The sequence below is a fragment of the Tamandua tetradactyla genome, chromosome 2, assembly GCF_023851605.1.
Source record: "Tamandua tetradactyla isolate mTamTet1 chromosome 2, mTamTet1.pri, whole genome shotgun sequence".
In the NCBI taxonomy this organism is placed as follows: Eukaryota; Metazoa; Chordata; class Mammalia; order Pilosa; family Myrmecophagidae; genus Tamandua; species Tamandua tetradactyla.
Genome location: NC_135328.1, coordinates 47,396,475 through 47,418,030, shown reverse-complemented (window position 1 = coordinate 47,418,030; position 21,556 = coordinate 47,396,475). Strand labels below are relative to the sequence as shown.

General features: G+C 34.7%; 1 protein-coding gene and 1 pseudogene across 7 annotated transcripts in view; one reads left to right on the top strand and one right to left on the bottom strand.

The window, feature by feature from the left end:
- The window catches only part of GAPVD1 (GTPase activating protein and VPS9 domains 1), a 126,978-nt gene extending 112,602 nt beyond the window's left edge, over positions 1-14,376 (bottom strand). For 4 of the 7 annotated variants that reach the window (XM_077144836.1, XM_077144859.1, XM_077144849.1 and 1 more), the window contains exon 1: positions 14,202-14,374. The gene's annotated coding sequence lies outside the window, so the exon portion shown is untranslated. Of the gene's footprint in view, positions 1-5,780; positions 5,833-14,201 lie in introns of all 7 variants that reach the window. The other 3 variants (XM_077144843.1, XM_077144878.1, XM_077144887.1) reach the window with 3 other exon arrangements.
- Positions 14,377-20,291: 5,915 nt separating this feature from the next.
- Positions 20,292-20,719, top strand: LOC143660054 (large ribosomal subunit protein mL42 pseudogene; annotated as a pseudogene).
- Positions 20,720-21,556: the final 837 nt, after the last annotated feature.

Genomic DNA, 21,556 nt, shown 5'->3' with positions numbered 1-21,556 from the left:
TCCTTTTATCTACCTTGTCAACAGATGAGTAGAACACACGGAATAAAAATAAATAATAGGGGGAACAAATGTTAAAATAAATTCAGTTTGAAATGCTAGTGATCAATGAAAGGGAGGGATAAGGGGTATGGTATGTAAAATTCTTTTTTTATTTTTCTGTTTTTGTTTTATTTTTCTGTTGTTTTTTTATTTCTTTTTCTGAATTGATGCAAATATTCTAAGAAATGATCATGATAATGAATATGCAACTATGTGATGATATTGTGAAGTACTGATTATATATGTAGAATGGGATGAATATATATTAAGGATGTTTGCGTTTCTTTCTTGTAATTTTTTTTAATTAATAAAAAAAATTATTAAAAAAAAAAGCCACTTAGCCTTCAGTGTCCAGCTCAATCCAAGGAGCCTTTAGTGACCATTCCCTTGACTCAGATATTTCCTCATTCTGGAACATACCTGTATTTTACAGTTTGCAACAAAACACTGTTTTCCCAACAAATTCTAAGTCCTTGAAGCAGGGACTTATACATCTTGGTATCCTTGCTGTCTACCAATGTGAATGGCATATAGCAGGTACTGAATAAATAAATAAATGACTAAATGAAGAGCAACGTTTCAATCAGAAATCAGCAAAGCTGCCGCTCAATCATTTCCAAGATGATTCATGAATAGTAACTAAATTTATGTTGAAAATATCTTCCAATGAGCATATTTGAAATAATTATTAATGCACCAAAAAATGTTATTTCCTCACAATTAAAAATGCCTATTAAGAGATATCACCTGTTTAGTTAAGGTATAATGGCAAGGCTGGAGGGAACTGCCTGAAAATGTAGAGCTGTGTTCCAGCAGCCATGTTCCTTGACAATGATTGTATAATGATACAGCTTTCACATTGTGACTGTGTGATTGTGAAAACCTTGTGTCTGGTGCTCCTTTTATCTACCTTATCGACAGACGAGTAAAACATGTGGATTGAAAATAAATAAATAATAGGGGGAACAAATATTAAAATAAATTTAGTAGATTGAAATGCTGGTGATCAATGAGAAAAAGGGGTAAGGGCTATGGTATGGATGGATTTTCTTTGTTTTTTTTTTAATTTCTTTTTCTGAATTGATGCAAATGTTCTAAGAAATGATCATGATGATGAATATACAACTATATGATGATACTGTGAGTTACTGATTATATAACAAGGAAGGAATGATCATATGGTAAGAATGTTTGTGTTTATATGTGGTTAGGTATCATAAATCTTAAAAAAGGTTATAGAATCTAGGTGGTGAATAATATATAGTTTTCCAATGTTCAAAAAAAATGCCTATTAAGGAGGAAAAAATGAAAAAAGTGATATTTTAATATCTTCAGTTGGTATACTTGAAACAAGAATAAAATCTCATAAAAATGAGAATGGTCTTAGTACCAATTCCTGGCAAAAATACAAGGAATTGACAAGCACATCAATTTGAAGATACAAGTAATATAAAGCCAGATAGTATTCAAAATTCAAATTAACACTATAACAGACTTATGACACGAGAATTTCAGACTCTACCACAGGTTAAATAAATAAAATCCATACAAATAATTATTTTATCCCCAATATCCTATTAATTTTTCAGAGCTAGAGAAGATGCAATAACCACAAAAATAAGAAAACCCATGCTATAAACGAATTATAGGTTTAAACTCAGCTTTTATCAAACAACTAAGGCATATCAAAACATTTGGACACAAAATATGCTTTCCATAGTAAACACTAATGCAGTTGCACTTGTCAAGTCCAAAATCCTTGACTTTTAAAAATATTACTTGAAATCATTACTTGTAATATTAAACAAGATCAAGATTGAAAGTCTAGTATCATAAATTATGATGCTATATCATGGAATACAAGATAGTTATTAAGAAGGAAGTTACCTGGAAAGATGACTAGCATATATCAACTGAAAAAAGCTAACTGCTAAACAATAAGTGTAGTAAGATCCCAGAGGTAATACAGTGATTAAAAGCACAAACCTTACAGCCAAACTACCAGGCTCAAATCTCAGATTTATCAGGCTCTAGGCAAGTTATTTTATTTCTCTGTATTTCTCTCTATTTCTCAGTTCCAACATCTGCATAACAATATAATAACAGAACCAACTTCACAGGTTTACATTAAAAGGATTGCAAAGGCTAAATGAGTTAATACATGAACAGCACTTACCAAGCATAAGTGTTAAATATAATTTTTATAAAGAATAAAAAAAGGGAGAAATCCAAATCATATATTATGTGCATGTATACGTAAGGGAGAAAAGATTTCCTTTTGGATTATTTTCAATTATGTTAGCAAATAACAATATTACTTTAGTATTAAAAAAAAGGAAAACAATAAAAACTTGGCACAAAGATTACTACTGGTGAAAGATCTGCTAGTATAATTACTAGTGTAATTAACACTCAAGACCAGACAAAATTTTACAAACAATAACATATTTAAAATGTGAAAGCATTCAAGTGCAACAAAAAAGACACAGTTCTTAAGTTCCTGATAAGATCTAGTTCAACAATAACAAGCTATACCCCATAAGCACAACTGCAATGGCATTATAATTATAGCCCTTTATTCCCCAGAGGCAATAAATGATACAAAAATATCTATCCGGCCTCAAGAGGATAAAAATGAGTATTACGAACTATACACAATTAGATAAATCTGTTAATTTTATTAGTCTGAAATTAAGTATCACCAAATCTAGTTTCCTTCTATTCAACAATCTCAAATGACAACTAAGATATATATAAATCTGGAGATCAAAATAAACCAAATAACTAAAGAAAAACTAAAATCTTTAGAACTCTCTGTTAAGCTTTTAAGAGGAAGATTTCACCAGTCACATACTTTGAGGAAGTAGGGTCCCCTGGATAAACTTAGCTTCTTCCATAAATACAGTGGGTGTACAAAACAACCAAAGGGGGAGCAGAAAGAGAACTCTTAGTTTCAGCTGCATTTTTGCTGAGCTGGTAAAGCTTGTTTCAAGATCCAAGAGACCACACTCAAAACTAGCATGTAAATAGCAGGGTGCTGTGTTCATTTAATCACACTCACCAGAATGGTGTTTCATATAAATTATAAATATTCATTATCAAACATTAAATAGCATTACTATCATTGACTGTGTTCTATCTAAAAGAAGTCTTCTGGATGGAGGGCCACAGTGGTTCAGCAGGCAGAGCTCTCACCTGCCATGCCAGAGACCTGGGTTCGATTCCCAGTACCTGCCCATGTAAAAAAAAAAAAAAAGGTCGTCTTCTGGAACACACAAAAAATTATCTTAAAAGTTAAAATAGTTTTTTAAAAAGAAACCAACTAATAAGATATCTCCACAGAGTTATGGAAATCATAATTTAAAATAGTTCATATAATATCTTTTATATAACAACAGAAAGAACTCAATAAATGTTAACTATTATTATTATTACTATCATTATGATGTTTTGAAGTGTTGGAACAGAAGCATTCACAAAGAGGCTTCATAAGTCACTTTCTGCCAGAATACACCTTGGTCCATAAACATTTAGATATTAAAAGGCATTTTGTACTAGAGGAGTCAATGTTAGATTCTAAAGAAGGTAGTGAAATAAACAATTTCTGAAAAAGAATTCATCTATTATTTCCTAAGTTTTTCTGAAACAGAAATTTATTTTTGTAAACATTTTTCAAATCTGCCTTTAAGTACCATGACTTTTTAGACCTAACATAATTTTGTCACATAGAGAGGATTTATAAATAATGGAAAAGAATTAAGGTAAGGATTAGGGTTCTGCAGTAGAAAGTGAAAGAAGACAGTTCAGAACAAGCTGGAAAATACATGAGTTTCACCAAGTCCTGAAAACTGCAAGCATTGGATCAAAAGTAAGATAAAATTTGGGGGGAAAACAATATTTAATTGTGATCCTGAAAAAACGCCAATATTGTCTTTTAAATTTTCCAACAGAAAAACCAGTTTCATTCCTTTCAAATATTCAGGGAATATATTAAAAACATAAATTAGTAAACAAAAAAAAAAAAAGAAATGAACATGTTTGACAACATCATGCTCTCTACTAGTATTCAGCGTGGGTGTACTGGCACTATGGGGAACAAGACCAAGCAAGCACCTTCTTGGACAGACATCTTAGATTAATGAGCAGACATCTTGCCTATGTTTTTATAGTTATGAAAGTATGCTTAAAGTCCTATAAAAAACGGTTTGCAAAAAAGATTTATTAAAACATAATTTTGACTTTATATACAGAATTACAATGATAGCACTACAAGTTATACTTTCCTTTCAGATACAAATACTTATCAGGTCTCTGGTCCATCTTCAAACTTAAAAAAAGAAAAATGATAAGACATTCCTTATCAGGTCTGTAAGTGGGGTTTTTTTTAATTTCATTTTGTTTTTTAATATGAGAACGTGAAATGGCAGCATATATTTACAACTTCCTCTGACCACCACATTGCTGAGTTCAATATTAGTCCCAACCAATGAACAATAAAGAACTGCCCTTTTGAAAACGTTTTTACAAAACTACAATATGTATTGATACATATTCAGAAAAATTAGAAAATGTGAATGAGCATAAAGAAGGAAATTTTAATTACCTATAATTTCAGTAACAAGAAATCAAACAGTGGTACCTAAAATTTCTTCTAAAATGTGTGTATATTGTACAAATTATTGGTCCTAACTCCCTTACAAATGAAACATCCTAATTAGGATTATTTAAGGAGTTAAACCCACATACAACTCTATGCAAATACAAGCCTAGGCAGTCCAAATGTAAGAAATACATTTCACATTAAAACATCTTTCTTCCACACACAAAAAAATAATTCTAGAGAAGGAAATCTAACGGGTGAAAAACAAGAGAGACTGCGCAAAGTTGAGAAAAAAAATTTTAACCCATTGAGATTTTTCTCCTCCAAGTATTGGTCTTCCCAAAGTAAATAAGCAGGCACTTCACTTAGACTAGGCTTTAAAAAAAATGTTACCTTTAAATAGTATCAGTGGCTAAGAGAGTTCAAATAGAGTCTAGATGCTGCTCTGGAGGCCACTCTAATGCAAGCTTCAGTTTAGACATTGCTATCGATCATAACCCAACCCAAACTCCAACCAAAATCATTCCTGCCAATCCTAAAGAACATATAGGGCATTATATAAGATCTACAAAGATTCCATGCACTAAGGTAACTTTCCAGAAACCTACAACCTCCAGAAGGGTTCCTGGATCAGATAAGTCCTGAAATACTGGGGGGGGGGGGGGGGGGGGGGGCGGAAGCAGCCTCTTCAGAACATCAGCTAGTTCCATCCCCCTATCCCATATTATCGAAAGCCCCTTCCAACATGAAAAAGTTAGAATGGGCATAGCCCAAATGCCCCTAGAGAGAGGGATAGAAAGATCAAAGGCGATGGTAGAGTTATACAGAGAAGGTTCAACAAACAAATATGATTGCTGAATCATTAAATTGATACTTTTTTTAGTCTCCAGTATCTTAGAGTAGCTAGAAAAACCTAAAATTGTGGAATTGTAACCCATACTAACCTCTGAAATCTGTCCTATAACTAGTAGGTGCGATGTGCTTTGAAATTTATTGCTTTAGAGTATATAAGTTATTTTTCACAAAAAAGAAAAAAAGTCGATTGTGATGATAAATGCATAGTTACATGATGATATTGTGAAATATATATATTTAATTTCTTTTACCATGCAAATAATAAAAAATAATTTTAAAATGTTACCTTTGAGACTTCTACAGTAATGTGCAACCAACTCTCCCTAATACATTCACTCCTAAAAAAAAAAAATAGAAAAAAGTGAATGTCTTACCACTATTTGAATATATTCACTCCTCTTTTTAAATTACTAAACTTTCTACAAAGATTAGTGGGTAATTTTTCCAAATAAACTAAATTAAACTGAAGTACATCACATTTAAAGAGCAGTAAATTTTCGTATTGTTAGATGCACACAAAAAAAATTAGTATTTATTGTCACAATTTTCAGAATGCCATTTTAAGGCAGCATCACTTTGAAGTGATAAGTGTTATGTGCCATCACTGAAAAGCAGTTCACAAACCTACATTGTATCCAATCAGGTGAAGCAGAAGTAATAGCATGTGACAGAAACCAAGAAAGCACCAGAAGAGTAAGGTTTATTTTAGTCTGAGATGTGGTATCAAGGTGGAAAGAATGACAGTAGACTGAAGGCTGGAGCACCAGAAGATAACTAGAAATCACTGAGTGAAAGCAATGCTCCCAATACTTTTCATATGCTATTAGACGTAACCTTATGTGACAGGTATCTATCACCCCCATTTTACAGATGAGGAAACAGGTTCAGAAACATGAAATAACTTAGTGACCTGATCACAAATATTATGCAGTAGAGAAGGGATTCAAACTTAGATTTGTTTGACTGCAAAGCTCAGACTCTTCCCATTTCCCTGAGCTCCCTCTTTGGTTCTTCTTCAGTATATGACCTCAGGCTTCCTGTGAGCAATGCACAGGGATTTAGGGAAGGTAGTGAGTCATGTGGAAGCAAATGATCCTACACCGGTTCACAATGAATTTCTGGTAATAAGAGAGAGAGAGAAACTTGAAGCATTTTCAGTCTTTTTATTCATCCCAAGCTACATTTATAATCTTTACTCCAATCTTTCCCTTTCACAGACTTAATACACTAGCCCCCAAAAAACAGACTTGGATATGCCCTCATTCAATTTACAAACTCCTTTGTTCTAATCTCTGTTCAAGTGGTTCCCTCCACCTAGAGCCCTTCTCAAATTCACCAAAGCCAATTACCTCTACGATTCAAGGTCCACATCAAACCCTAACTCTTCTACCCCACATACGCTGATCCCTTATTTCCTGATTTAGAAGTAATATCTCCAACCTAAATTTTCATGACTCTTTATACTGGTGCCTATATTAAGAATTCATAACTCACAGAAAATATAAAGGATAATCACCTCACAGATAACTTCTTAATTACAGAGGAAAAAAGATGACTTTACAACAGAAATCTAGTGGATATTACCTTAACTAAATTACAAAATTTACATCAGTAACTCTGATGTAGAGATACACTGTAAGAGACCTTAAATTACCTATGTCACTTTCCAGCAAAAATGCTTAACTTGAATCTGACAATGACAAAACATTGAAACATATCCAATGTGAGGAGAATTCTACAAAACAATTGGTCTGCTTTTAAAATGTTACTGTAATGAGGATCAAGTTATGAAGTATGTAACAACATGGATGGACCTTAAGGACATTATGCTGAGTGAGATTAGCCAGAAACAAAAGTACAAATGCTGTGTGGTCTCACTGATATGAACTGACTGACATTAGCGAATAAACTTGGAGAATTTCATTGGTAACAGAGACCATCAGGAGATAGAAATAGGGTAAGATATTGGGTAATTGGAGCTGAAGGGATACAGATTGTGCAACAGGACTGATTGTAAAAACTCAGAAATGGATAGCACAATACTACCTAATTGTAATACAATTATGTTAAAATACTGAATGAAGCTGAATGTGAGAATGATGAAGGAGGGCTGGAAGCACAAATGAAATCAGAAAGAAAGATAGACGATAAAGACTGAGAAGATATAACCTAGAAATGCCGAGTGTATAATGATAGTGACTAAATGTACAAATTTTAAAAATTGTGTTTGCATGAGGAAGAACATAGGCATGTCATTACTGGAGGGTGCTAAAAATTTATAGTAATTAATATTTAAAATTTTTAACTTATATGTGAGACTAAAGCAAAAAATGTCTATTTGGTACAAAATTCATGTTTTCACTAGTGCATTTCCTAATATAAGTTATGTAGACGGCTTAATTGAACACCACAAGTACATAGAACCTTGAGTAGGCATGAGATTTTGTTAGTTTGTCCAGAGTGATGCCCCAATAAATTCCAGAGTGATTCAAACAGTGAATAAAAAAGTATTTGCAAAGTCCCCTTTGGGGAATGGTGAGAACAGGGGAAAATTCAACTTCCCCAAGTTGAATTCTTGATATTCTTACAAGCAGTGTGGACAACCAAAGCTATAGGCTAAGCCCCCAGTCTTGGGGTTTGTTCAAATGAAACCTGACGCCACAAAGGATAGGTCAAGCCTACTTAAAATTAGGCCTGAGAGTCACCCGCAAGAGGACCTCTTTTGTTGCTCAGATGTGACCTCTCTCTCCAGCCAACACAATAAGCAAACTCACTACCCTCCCCCTGTCTACATGGGACATGACTCCCAGGGGTGTGGACCTTCCTGGCAATATGGGACAGAAATCCTAGAATGAGCTGAGACTCAGCATCGAGGGATTGAGAAAACCCCTAGAATGAGCTGAGACTCAGCATCAAGGGATTGAGAAAACCCTCTTGACCAAAAGGGGGAACAGTGAAATGAGACAAAATAAAGTGTCAATGACTGGAGAGATTCCAAACAAAGTCGAGAGGCTATCCCGGAGGTTATTTTTACGCATTAAATAGGTATCATCTTGTTAGTCAAGACATAATGGAGAGGCTGGATGGAACTGCCTGAAAATGTAGAGCTGTGTTCCAGTAGCCATGTTTCTTGAAGATGATTGTATAATGATATAGCTTTCATGATGTGACTGTGTGATTGTGAAAACCTTGTGTCTGATGCTCCCTTTATCTATCTTATCAACAGACGAGTAAAACATGGAATAAAAATAAATAATGGGTTAGCTTGGGCAGGCCACGGTGGCTCAAAAGGCAGGAATGCTTCCCTGCAATGCCAGAGGACCCAGGTTCAATTCCCTGCCCATCTTAAAAAAAAAAAAAATTATAATTAAAAATAAATAATGGGGGAACAAATGTTAAAATAAACTTAGATTGAAATGCTAGTGTTCAATGAAAGGTAGGAGTAAGGGGTATGATATGTATGAATTTTTTTCTGTTGTATTTTTATTTCTTTTTCTGAATTGATGCAAATGTTCTAAGAAATGATCATGATAATGAATATGCAACTATGTGATGATATTGTGAATTACTGATTATATATGTAGAATGAAATGATCATATGTTAAGAATATTTGTGTTTATTTCTTGTCCCATTTTTTTTTAAATTTTAAAAATTAAAAAACAAAAAGTTACTGTGATGAGACAAAAAACAAGGTTGGATCTGAGAAAAACAAAACAAAACTAAGGACAGAATTTGGACAACTGCAGAAATGTGGATATGGATTATATATAAAATAATATTATTTTATTCATCTTAAATTTTTTTTTGAGTAACAAGTATATTGTAGATATGTAAAAGAAAGCCCTTGTTGTTAGGAGGTAGATGCTGAAGAATTTAGGGATCTATTATCCTATTGATATTTATATCCAACTCTTAATGGTTCAGCAAAAAATTTTCTATGTCTAGATGTATGTAAAGCCAACATGAAAAAATGTTAAAAACTGGTGAATCTAAGTGAAGGGTATATGAGTGTCCACTGTATGCCTCTTATAACTCTTCTGTAGGCTTACATTTTTTCAAAAACAGAGTTGGGGAAAATATACAAAAATTATGGATTCAAGAAAAACAAAACCCAACAATAGAAAATAAGAAAATGAATAAAGACTAACAATAATCCTATTATCCTCCCAGAATTAACTGTTAACACTGTCATAGTTGCTTCTAGTCATTTAAAAAAAATTATAGATATCAGGGCAGGCCATGGTGGTTCAGCAGGAAGAGTCCTTGCCTGCCATGGAGAGACCTGGGTTTGTTTCCTGGTGCCTGCCCATGGAAAAAAACCAAAAAAACTATAGCTATCAGCTCTACATGCTGATGCCCTTTCAGAAGTTATACTGTAGAGTAAGTACTGCAAATATATCCAAAGTTAGTTGTACAGATTTATATTCCACTGGCAGTTTTTAAAACTACCATTTCACTATATCTTCACCAATATTTGATATGGCCAGACTTTCAAACTGTTTATCAATTTGATATGAAAAATATTTAATTTGTACCTAATTACTAGTACATGCATTATCACTACACTCCTAAAAAACAACATATTCTAAGAAATGATGATCATGCATCTATGTGATGATGTTAAGAATTACTGATTGCATATAGAATGGAATGATTTCTAAATGTTGTGTTAATTTCTTTTTTTTCTTTAATTAATAAAAAAAAAACCATATTTTGAAAGCTAAAATTCCAATGCTAATACAAGCACCACATCCTCTTTAGAGCTATTATTTTTTTCTTTTTGACAGAGGCAAATATGTGGGCCTCTAGAATTCTTTGACTCAGCATATTGAACAAGACATTAATTAAGTAATTAAAACAACCAACCAGAATCACAGAGTAAAAGAGCCTCGGCAAAACAAGAACTTCAACTACAGATGCTTCCTTTTATTACATCATCATAAAAAGTTAATCAAAACCTATACAGCAGGATATACTAAAATGCTAAGAATGATTAGTCCCCAGATAAAACTAAATGCCCACAAAAGCATCAAGCATTGTTTGAGAAATAATTTCCCATCTTTTAAAAATATCAGACGAACAGTTCAAATTCAACTCAGTACACATATTATTTGCAAAATTTAAAAAATGGATATTTTATGTTATATTAATGTCACCTGAATTAAGAAAAATCATTGGTAACTAAATATGGAAGTGTTTAAGACAAAATCACATGTCTGTTCTTTCTAAATGCTCATTTCCCTAAATCTTTACATTTTAAATTTTTTAAAGTCATCATTAAACAGAAGAATAAACTTCTAAAAATGGATGTTCTATTCCTGAAAACAAAAAACCTAGATCTCGAGAAAGAGGCACACTTATCCACTGTTGGTGGGAATGTCAAATGGTGCAACCACTGTGGAAGGCAGTTTGGCGGTTCCTCAAAAAGCTGAATATAGAATTGCCATACGACCCAGCAATACCATTGCTAGGTATCTACTCAAAGGACTTAAGGGCAAAGACACAAACGGACATTTGCACACCAATGTTTATAGCAGCGTTATTTACAATTGCAAAGAGATGGAAACAGACAAAATGTCCATCAACAGACGAGTGGCTAAACAAACTGTGGTATATACATATGATGGAATATTATGCAGCTTTAAGACAGGATAAACTTATGAAGCATGTAATAACATGGATAGACCTAGAGAACATTATGCTGAGTGAGTCTAGCCAAAAACTAAAGGACAAATACTGTATGGTCCCACTGATGTGAACCGACATTCGAGAATAAACTTGGAATATGTCATTGGTAACAGAGTTCAGCAGGAGTTAGAAACAGGGTAAGATAATGGGTAATTGGAGCTGAAGGGATACAGACTGTGCAACAGGACTAGATACAAAAACTCAAAAATGGACAGCACAATAATACCTAATTGTAAAGTAATCATGTTAAAACACTGAATGAAGCTGCATCTGAGCTATAGGTTTTTGTTTTTTTTTAATATTATTATTACTTTTATTTCTTTTCTCTATATTAACATTCTGTATCTTTTTCTGTTGTGTTGCTAGTTCTTCTAAACCAATGCAAATGTACTAAGAAACGATGATCATGCATCTTTGTGATGATGTTAAGAATTACTGATTGCATATGTAGAATGGTATGATTTCTAAATGTCGGGTTAATTTCTTTTTTTCCATTAATTAATAAAAAAAAATTCCCATTTAAAAAAAAAAACCTAGATCTTATAAATTAAGTCATTCATTCAATTATCAGTAAATATTTACAGAGCACCTACTATGTACCAGACACTATTCTGGCACAGCAATGAAGACAAAATGCCTACTTTCATGGAGCTGACAGTGGGGGAGTTAAAAAATACAGTACTACACAAATAGTATAACATCAGATAGATAGGCGCTATGAAGAAAATAAAGGGATGGGGACAAAGAACGATAGGGTGGGGGGAACAGAGTAAGGTGACAGAAAGTGGCAGGCAAGACCTCCCTGAGGCAGTAACTTGTGGTATGGTATGTTCAATACAGCACAAAATGTTTCAACACCAATCACCTGTTTCTATAAATTCATCCTTTCACATTTCCCTACTGTCCTTTTTTTTTTTTCAGAAAAACAGTTTTCTGAAAAAACTATTTTTTTCATATACTATTTTTTTCTATTATAGCAATAATGGTTTTTTCATTATAGCAATAATGGTTTTCCATTATTGCTATAATTTGGGGGGATGGGTGAGGGAGGCTTGCACACAAGATGTGGACAGGTGCTTTATCAACAGGTGCATATTTCAAGCCACACACATTCTGAAAAAAAAAAGTCAAGTGATACGTCAGTGAGAAGTTGATGCCAAAATGAACTACAAGAATTTAAAATGGAATTTCAAGAGTATGACTTACCAATTCTCCAACTCTGTAATTTTCGCATTTACTTTCCATCATATATGAAAGGAAAATATATTTAAAGAGATTTCCTGCTGCTTTTCATTTAAAAGTAGAAAAATCAGGATACCCTCCACCCCTCTTTAAAAGCCACACTACCTACATGACAAAGTAAAATCAACACACTATATTCGTTTCCCAGTACCTGCCCATGCAAAAGAAAAAAAAACACTAAAATTTCCTTTCACAGGCTTACACAAGAGCTTAGAGGGCTTCAATGATTTCCAACCAGGAGGTGCCTCAATACAAAAATCTAAAGGTATTCACTTCCCTTTTTTCTTCAATTTTTCCTCAGATTATTCTGGTAATTCCCCAGTACTCTGAATGAAATATCTGTGCTATATTCTATCTTCCAAAAGTATTACTTCGTTTCCAGGCAAATCTTTTATTTCCCTAAGTACAAAACTCCCTTATTCATCTGCACTTATCAACCTCCTTGCCTTGTCTTCTTTTATATCTAATGATTCAAATATTTTCCAGGCAGACTAACATCTCAAAAATCTTATTACCGGAGTTCTTAATCTTTTTTGTGCCACAACACCTCTAGCAGTCCCATGAAACCTAGGGACCCCTTCTCAGAATGCCTTTAAATGCATAATTAAGTCCAAGGGATTGCAAAGCAAGCCATTAACACTGAAATAGTTTAAAAAAAAAAACTGACATGTTAATATGTGTAGAGCTTTATTATTACATCAAATAATGAGATCTACTACCGGGTCAAATTTACAAATTCAAAGAAGTGACAAACTTAATATTTTGAGACCTATGCAACATTTGTAAAAAAAAATCTGTAATTTTTATTGTTGACAAAATCACATTGCGAATATTATTGTGGTTTGTTGCTTATACACATAATTGAAGGAAATGGTAACTTTCAGTTAACAGTTAAAAATAAAGATGCAATTTTTCCCACCTAGTTCAAGTACCTCTGAATTCTACCCACCAACTGGTGAATCCCACGTTAACACCCCCCTTCTAAGGCAGAACCCTGTTCAAATTAATTTTTGTCACAACTTTCAAAATAAAAACACAATTTCTCCGTTGACCTAGCTCTCATCTGTCACCATGCTTCCACGTTTTTATGCAGATTTATACACGGAACTGTTTATTTCTGTGGTTTTCCCGGCCAGTACCCATTCAAGTTATGCCTGTTAAACGAAAGTGAGGTTGAAAGAAAAGAGCAACCAATAGTACCTCACCTCCACACCTTTAACAAGTGAAAAGATGCCAAGTGTATTGTGTTTATGGTAGGTGGGCTGCCCCCAGACCCGTGGGTCCAGCTTTGTCAGTTCCCTAAGCACCACATCTTCACCAGCGGAACTCAGAAGACATTCCATCTTTTCTTCGCCTCCAGGGGCTCTATCCCTACCGGCCCGGTCGCTCGCCTCAGGCCCCCACCCGAAGCCACCCAGAGGTCCTCCAGTACCTTCCCATCCCCCACGCGTCCCTGCCTCCAATCAGCACCAGGCCGCCTAGCCCCTTCGCTCCGCCACACCTCTTCTATGAGCCGACACCGGTCTCTGTCTCTCTCTTTCTCACATATACATACATACATAAATACTTACACACACACACACACACACACACACACACACACACACACACACACACCGCCCGATAACGAGGGACCCAGGGCCCGAGGATAAGCAGGACTTGGCGGCCCGGTCAGTCCGGCGGTGAAGCGCTGACTGCGGCCCTAGGCCAGAGCGGCCAGGCCGCGGGGAAGCAAGCTGCGCGCCCCGCGAGGGCCAACAGGGAACACGCACTCACCAAGGAACTCATGCGGGGAAGGGCACGAAGCTCTCCGCCAGACTGCCACTCGGCCTTGAAACTGTCGCCCTCGCCGCGAACTGCTGCCGTCGCCGCTCTCTACTTGGCTTACCCGCCTCTTGCAGCGGTGCTTCCCGGATTCCGCCAGGCGCTGCTACCCAACGCGCGTGCGCGACGCCGCGGGGGTCGCTGGGACTTGTAGTTCAGTATAAAAGGTCCGCCGCGCCCTTTTCGCTTTGGCGAGCCGGGTTGGTTGCGGTCTGGAGCGGTCGTAGATGTGTGGGATACGCAGAATCACTTTCCGCAAAACTGTTTTTCACCAAACATGAACCCTCGCTTCCGGGTTTCGGTGATGTTAGATATGAAAAAACTTGTCCTGAGCTAGTGTGTGAAGTAAAACAATTAGAGCGTTTACGTTTTTAATAACAACTATTATTTGCCTAGGACACATTATTCGAATGACACATACAATTCACACCCCTCCCCTCCCCTCCCTTTCGTTAATTGGCTGGGTGGTAGCTGGCTTTTCAGTATTAAAATTGGTTTTGCACTCATTTTATCAGTTAAAATTAACTTATTGTAAACTTGACCATACTTACTTTAAGTAAGTCAATTAACTACTTACCCAATAAAAATTATTTTTTTAAATGACATATTCAGAGGTCAGGTTAGCTGAGTTGAACAATCATACAAACCTTAGAATTAGAAGACTCTAAAGGACTTAAGTTCAACTCCCAACCCCGGGCAGGAATTCCCTCTTGTATATACCAGCCAGATGGTTATCCAGCTTCTATTTCAAAAGTTCAAATTTCAGGCAGCTCACTACATAACTAATGCAGCCTGCTCCACTGTTAGACAGCTCTAAATGATTGAAAGTTCTACCTCCCGCTCTGCTGAAATCTGCTTTCTTCTTACTTTCTCCCACTGCTAGTAGTTATGCTGCCTAGAGCAACGCAGAATGCTTTCCTCCTGACAGCCCTTCAAACTATTGAAAACACTGGAGGCAAAAAAAAAAAGTTACAATGATCAGTTTTCTCAACTATTTCAAATGTGAATCAGCTCTCAGACTGCTTTTCATGTAGTCACCTTGGTGGGACTAGATTTTTTTTTAATTGTCAAAATTTTCTTCATATTTATTGCCTGATCTTATTACCATAATAGCATGCTATGGTAGGCTGGTCAGGTATTCGTGCTATCATGTTGCCATTCAATTGATTCAACAGTTCAATCAAAGATTGTTTACCACCTCTGTTATAAGGCATTGCCCAAAGCACCAAGGAGATGAAAAAGCAACAATCTAGGAAGAAAGGATAACTCCCACAGATTAAGGATCATAACAATAGCTGCAAAGTGCCATGAGATTCTCAAATAAAGTGTCCTCATCAAGTTGAGAGGCCCTGGCTTTTTGGAGGAGATGACTCTTGTAAGTTACTGGATGTTTAAATTTTAAAGAGAGGAGATGGCATGGGAGGACTGCTTAACACAAAAGTCAGCCGAGCAAAATGAATGAACTTAAGTGGGCTCTGGAACACTGAGTACTCTAGAAGAACTGAAGCATACATGCCAGGATGGAGTGGAAGGAAAAATGCTCCAAAAATTGGAAAAGTATCTTGAATGTCATGAAGGAATTGCATTGTATGTAGTAAGTAAAAGAGTACTGAGTTGGTCAATTAATCATTGTGAGCTATATTCTGCCACCTACAAATGAAGAGCTTGAACTAGATAAGTAGTTTTCAATATTTTCCACCTCAACACACTCTAGGAATACAACACTGACATTAGAAACTACAGATGACTAGAACAGTAATTCTTTCAGACTGTGGAGGTAGGTATTATAATCACCAGATTATACACATGGGAAAGTAAACTCAGGAGATGAAAACTTGATTACAAACAAAGTAAAGAGGTTATCCTGAAGGTCATTCTTATGCATTATATAGATATTCCTTTTTAGTTTATAGTGTATTGGAGTGGCTGGAGGGAAGTACCTGAAACTGTTGAACTATGTTCCACTAGCCTTGATTCTTGAAGATGATTGTATAATGATATAGATTTTACAATGTGACTGTGTGAATGTGAAAACTTGTGTCTGGTGCTCCTTTTATCCAGGGTATGGACGATGAGTAAAAAATTATGGAGAAAAAAATAAATAAATAATAGGGAGGATAAGGGGTAGAATTAATTGGGTAGATGGAAATACTAGTGGTCAATGAGGGGAGGGGTAAGGGGTGTAGGATGTATGGGTTTTTTCTTTTTTCTTTTGATTTCTTTTTCTGGAGTTATGAAATGTTCTAAAAATGATCATATTGAAGAATACACAACTATGAGATAGTATTGTGAGCCACTGATTGTATACCACCTATGGACTGCATGTGTGTGAAGATTTGTCAATAAAAATATTTTTTTAAAAAGAGAGATGAAACCTTGACCAAAACCAATAAATACTACTCCTTGATGGCCGAGAACCCCATCTGATTCATCACTGCATCCCTGGAAACTGACATACTACCAGGTAATAATACACATTTGTTTAAAATAAATGAGTGGGATGAATAAACTGTGAACCCTAGCCAAAGCCCTGTTCTTTCCACTATACCACTCAATCTTTCTGACATACATATATATGAAATTACTTGTCCAAAATCACAAAATGCATACTGGATCTTGATTAGCATTCAAATCTTCACAGTCCAACTCCATAATCGCCATGAAATCGCCCTACCTCAGGAATACAGAGCAATGACAAACTCCAAATTAAAATTTAAAAAGTTCTCTTTCTTTCTATATTTGTAAGGCCAGTCTTAGAGTTAAGACAAAAAAAAGCAGATACTATGCCACATAATTTGAGGCGACCCTGTCAGGTGTTTCTAGACACAAACATGTTACATTTGGCAAAGGCCCCTGAAATATCTTCAGTAGTAACTGATTCATTGAATCATGATGTAAGAGCTGAGATTCAGAGATCATCTAGTCCAGTATTCTCATTCTCTTTAATCTGGAGACTATTCCTCAAAAGATTCTAATTAATATGTGCATGCCCCTGAAAAGAGCTTTTAGTTCACTACATTTCCTTTCCCTTCTTTTTTAAAATTTATTTTTAATCAAACAAGTAAAGCTGGAAGAATTATTATGCATCTATAGTTAGAAAAGAAATATGGCAGTTAAATGTGACAAATGTGACAGCAAACTGTAACAAAAAGAAAAAACGGAAAATCCAGAAAGATATAAAGATTAGGAAGAGGGAGAGCAAGATGAAAAATGAAACAAAGACTTTATCCGTGAAGTGATTTTATCTACTTTGGCACGCAGTTAGGGTAAGAAAATACTTTGAAAGTGTAGCACGTACATGGCTGTGGAAAGTCACAATCATGTGGAAAGATTAGTCATAATGTGTCATCTGAAAAAGCCAATTAAATTATAAACTAGGTGATAAGTAAATACAGTATGAATAAAAATACAACAAAGATTTTTAATTTTACTATGCAAGAACTGAAATCATCTTTTTCAACTGTAAAAATGAGATGTCTCCAACCCTACCTATCCCATCCACTTGTTATGAGATTAAACCACAGGATATGTGTCAAAACTTTATTTACTATAATAAAGTAATACACACATGTAAGCTATGACACTGACTCAAACAGCAGGCAACATTTAAAGCTATGAACTAACTTAAACCATTTTTAGTTCACCAGATTTCTTTTCCCTTCATTTTTGAAATTTATTTTTAATCTAACAAGTAATACTGGAAAGCATTCTTGTTCTTAAAAGAATGTGTACAACACAAAAAAAAGTCTAAAGTTTCCCTTCATTCCCATCCAGTCCCTTCTGGAGAGAGCCATTCCTGTCAATTTGGTAGATATCTGTCCAAGTTCCTTATATGTGTAGGTTTGTATTTAACACAGATAGGATCATTTATATATACTGTTCTCTGTTCTGTGACTTGCTTTTTTCAGTTAATAATCAATCTTGAGCATCTTTCCATATCATGAAAATCTACCTCATTATTTTGAAGCTCTGCACAACTTTTCCAATGGTGTAATCTACCATAGTTTAATATCCCTACTGATAAATATTTAGGTTGACTTATTACATTTGGGGGGAGCAGGGGGTGCATGAGCCAGGAAGATATTACATTTTGAATAAAAAATAATACAACAGAATTTACTATAATTTTTTTAATGGCAAACGTTTTCTAAATGGGAATCCTTTAAGAGAAAATTTAAAAAGGAAGTACATGGAAGGTGTCCTATTCCCAGGACAGAAGGTAGTCCCTGATAAAGTCCTCTTTGTTCTTTGGAAAAATCCAATTGAAAGTAAAGGACAGGACTGTAGGTATCACCTTAGTCCATATTCTGGGCCCTTTATTGTCCTGTACTGGCCCCCACTGGCAGGCTCAGAAATGGTAGTATTCAAAGTGCATTTACCAAGAAGCTGATAGAGCTTATATTTCAGGCCCCTTGCTTACCTGGGGCTCCTTTCTAGGCCCTACCAACGTATTCACATGGTCATGTGGTTCTGCAACATTTGCCAAGGAATCCTAAATTACTGCATACATTGAAGACAACAAATAAAAGACTAAAACTTTAGAAAACTGAAAATGAGTAAAGTGACTTCTGCAGAACAATCATACATAGTGCAAGTCCAGTTCAGTCCAATGAAATCTATCAACTTTCTTTTCTACCAGTACCACAGATACTTAAACAGATAGGAGCTGAAATGTCAATGCACAATAAAAATTTGGTGCATTACCTGTATTTGTCTATATTGGAATTTAGTCCATGTTGATTATAATGTATGATATTTCTTTAATGTAATGTAATGTAATGTCTTGTATATTTTTCTCTTCTCAACCTTTTTTTTGTTCTCTTGTATGGTTTAATTTTAAGTTCTTTTAAAAGTTTTTCAGTCTTAGTTCCTGATAGATAAACATAGATTTTCTTTTCTTTTCTTTTTTGCACCGGCAGGCACCAAGAATTGAATCTGGGTCTCCAGCACCACAGGCGAGAATTCTACCACTGAGTCACCATGGCACTGCCCCATAAATTTTTTTAAAATGACAAAAAGACATGGACAAAAAAGTAACAAAATTTACTCCTTGAAAAATATAGAAATCAACTATTTTAATGGCTATATAATATTTCATCAAATTATGGAATAATTTGTCACTTCAAAATGGAAATAGTTTGTTTCTGGTAATAAAACTCATGAAAGGGTGGGCCGCTGTGGCTCAGCAGCAGAGTTCTCACCTGACAATCTGGAAACCCGAGTTCGATTCCCAGTGTCTGCCCATGTAAAAAAAAAAAAAAAAGATTCATGAAAATTTAACAATATAATAAAATACAGGAATGAATCAAATAGAAATTTAAGACTTTATGTTTATTTTAAAAATAAATACATAGTATTTATGTCCAATCAAGGCTAATAACTAGCTGTATACACCAAAATTGCAACTGCTTCTAGGTAATACAGAGTGTGAAAGTATAGTTATTTCAATACATGAAACATCTGAAAATTAATAAGAAAATAACTAACTTAATAGTTAAAAAGCAGCTAAAGAGGCAGTTCATTAAAAAATTGAACCACAAATGGCTCTTAACCTTATATGGGAAAAAAATGCTCAATAATAAGAAAAATAAATTGAAAACATTTTAACCTATCGTATTGACAAAGGTCAAAATCCTTAAAAAGAGGAGTTGTCAAAGATATAGAATAACAGGCTCTGTTACAGATTGCTAGTGAAAATGTAAATAGGAAAGAAAACATCCCTACCGTTTGAGTAGTAATGCTAAATGTATACATGAGTATAATGATACATATATACAAGATATTTAAATATGCAACATATTTAGTAGGAATAAAAATAAAATCTCCTAAATGTACACAGTAGGAGACAGGTTAAATAAATTACATCCATGCACAGAATTGAATACTTTTCGTACGTTGAAAAGAAAAGAATGAGGGAAAAGATGGCAGGTTCATGGTGAAGCTCTGTGGAGTCTTGAAAATACGTGTGCCTAGAAGCAGATTTTTAAAGCAGTTTCTCTTTAAAACATCTTTTACACCACCCGTTAAGTAGCTTGATTCACCATGGCAATAGAAGCAGTAAAATGGGCGATATCAAGTAAGACTATCTTAAAACATTTATTTCCAATCCAATATGGAGCTTTACATTGCATTTGTCATAAATCTAAGTACTCTTCTCTTCCAGATTACCGTAATTGCAAAGTAGAATTTGCTTTGACATCCAATAGCAGGATGATAGTATGCTACCTCCCTTCTGTGGATATTCCATATGAACACACAAAACCTATCCCTCACCAGATCCTGTACATACTAATGAAGAAACACATGACCAAGTGCTGAAAACCAGACTAGAAGAAAAAGAAGAACATTTTAAGCGGGGACCCATGATAGAACAACTTAACAAAATGTTCTTTCCTACTAAGCACCGTTGGTATCCTCATGGACAGTATCACAGATGTCATAGGAAACTGAATCCCCTAAAAGAGAGATGATTTTCAGGTTCTCATTAGGAATGAAAGAGAAATACTAACTTTTGCCTTATTTGCCATTTGAGAAAATGTAATCTGGTGTATTTACAGATATGTTATACAGTAAATAGTAATAAAATACCTTTTATATATTAAAAAAGAGAATGAAATTGGCAATAAATATTTGGAAATAAAAAAATATTTGCAATAATATAAATACCTAGGGATATATCTAACAAAAGATGTGCAAGATCTCTACAGATAAAATGATGAAACTATTGAGAATATTAACAACCAAAAATAAATGGAGAGATATACTATCTTCATGGACTGGAAGACTCATATAGTAAAACTGTTAATTCTCCCATAAATTGATATACTGATTCAATAAAAACTCAATCAGGTTATCAAAGGTTTTTTTTTTTCCCAAACTTGACAAGCTGACTCTAAAAATTCATATGGAAACAAAAAGTGTCAAGAATAGTCAAGGCACTTCTAAAAGTGGAAGAGCAATGTGGAAGGAACTGTTCTCCTGGATATCAAATCTATAAGCTATAGTATTTAAGACAGAAGTTAAAATATATACTAACATGAAAAATAGTGCCGAGATAATTGGGTATCTATGTGGGAAAAAAATTGGAATCACACTCTATACAACTCACATATATACAAAAACCAATAAATAGCTATAAAAGGAATGAAATCCTAATGCATGTTACAAAGTGGATGAACATAGAAAAATATTATGCAAAGTGAAAGATGCCAGATACAAACGGCCACATATTATATGATTCCTTTTATATGAAATACTCAGAATAAGCAAATCTATACAGACAAAATGCAGATTAGTGGTTGGCAGGG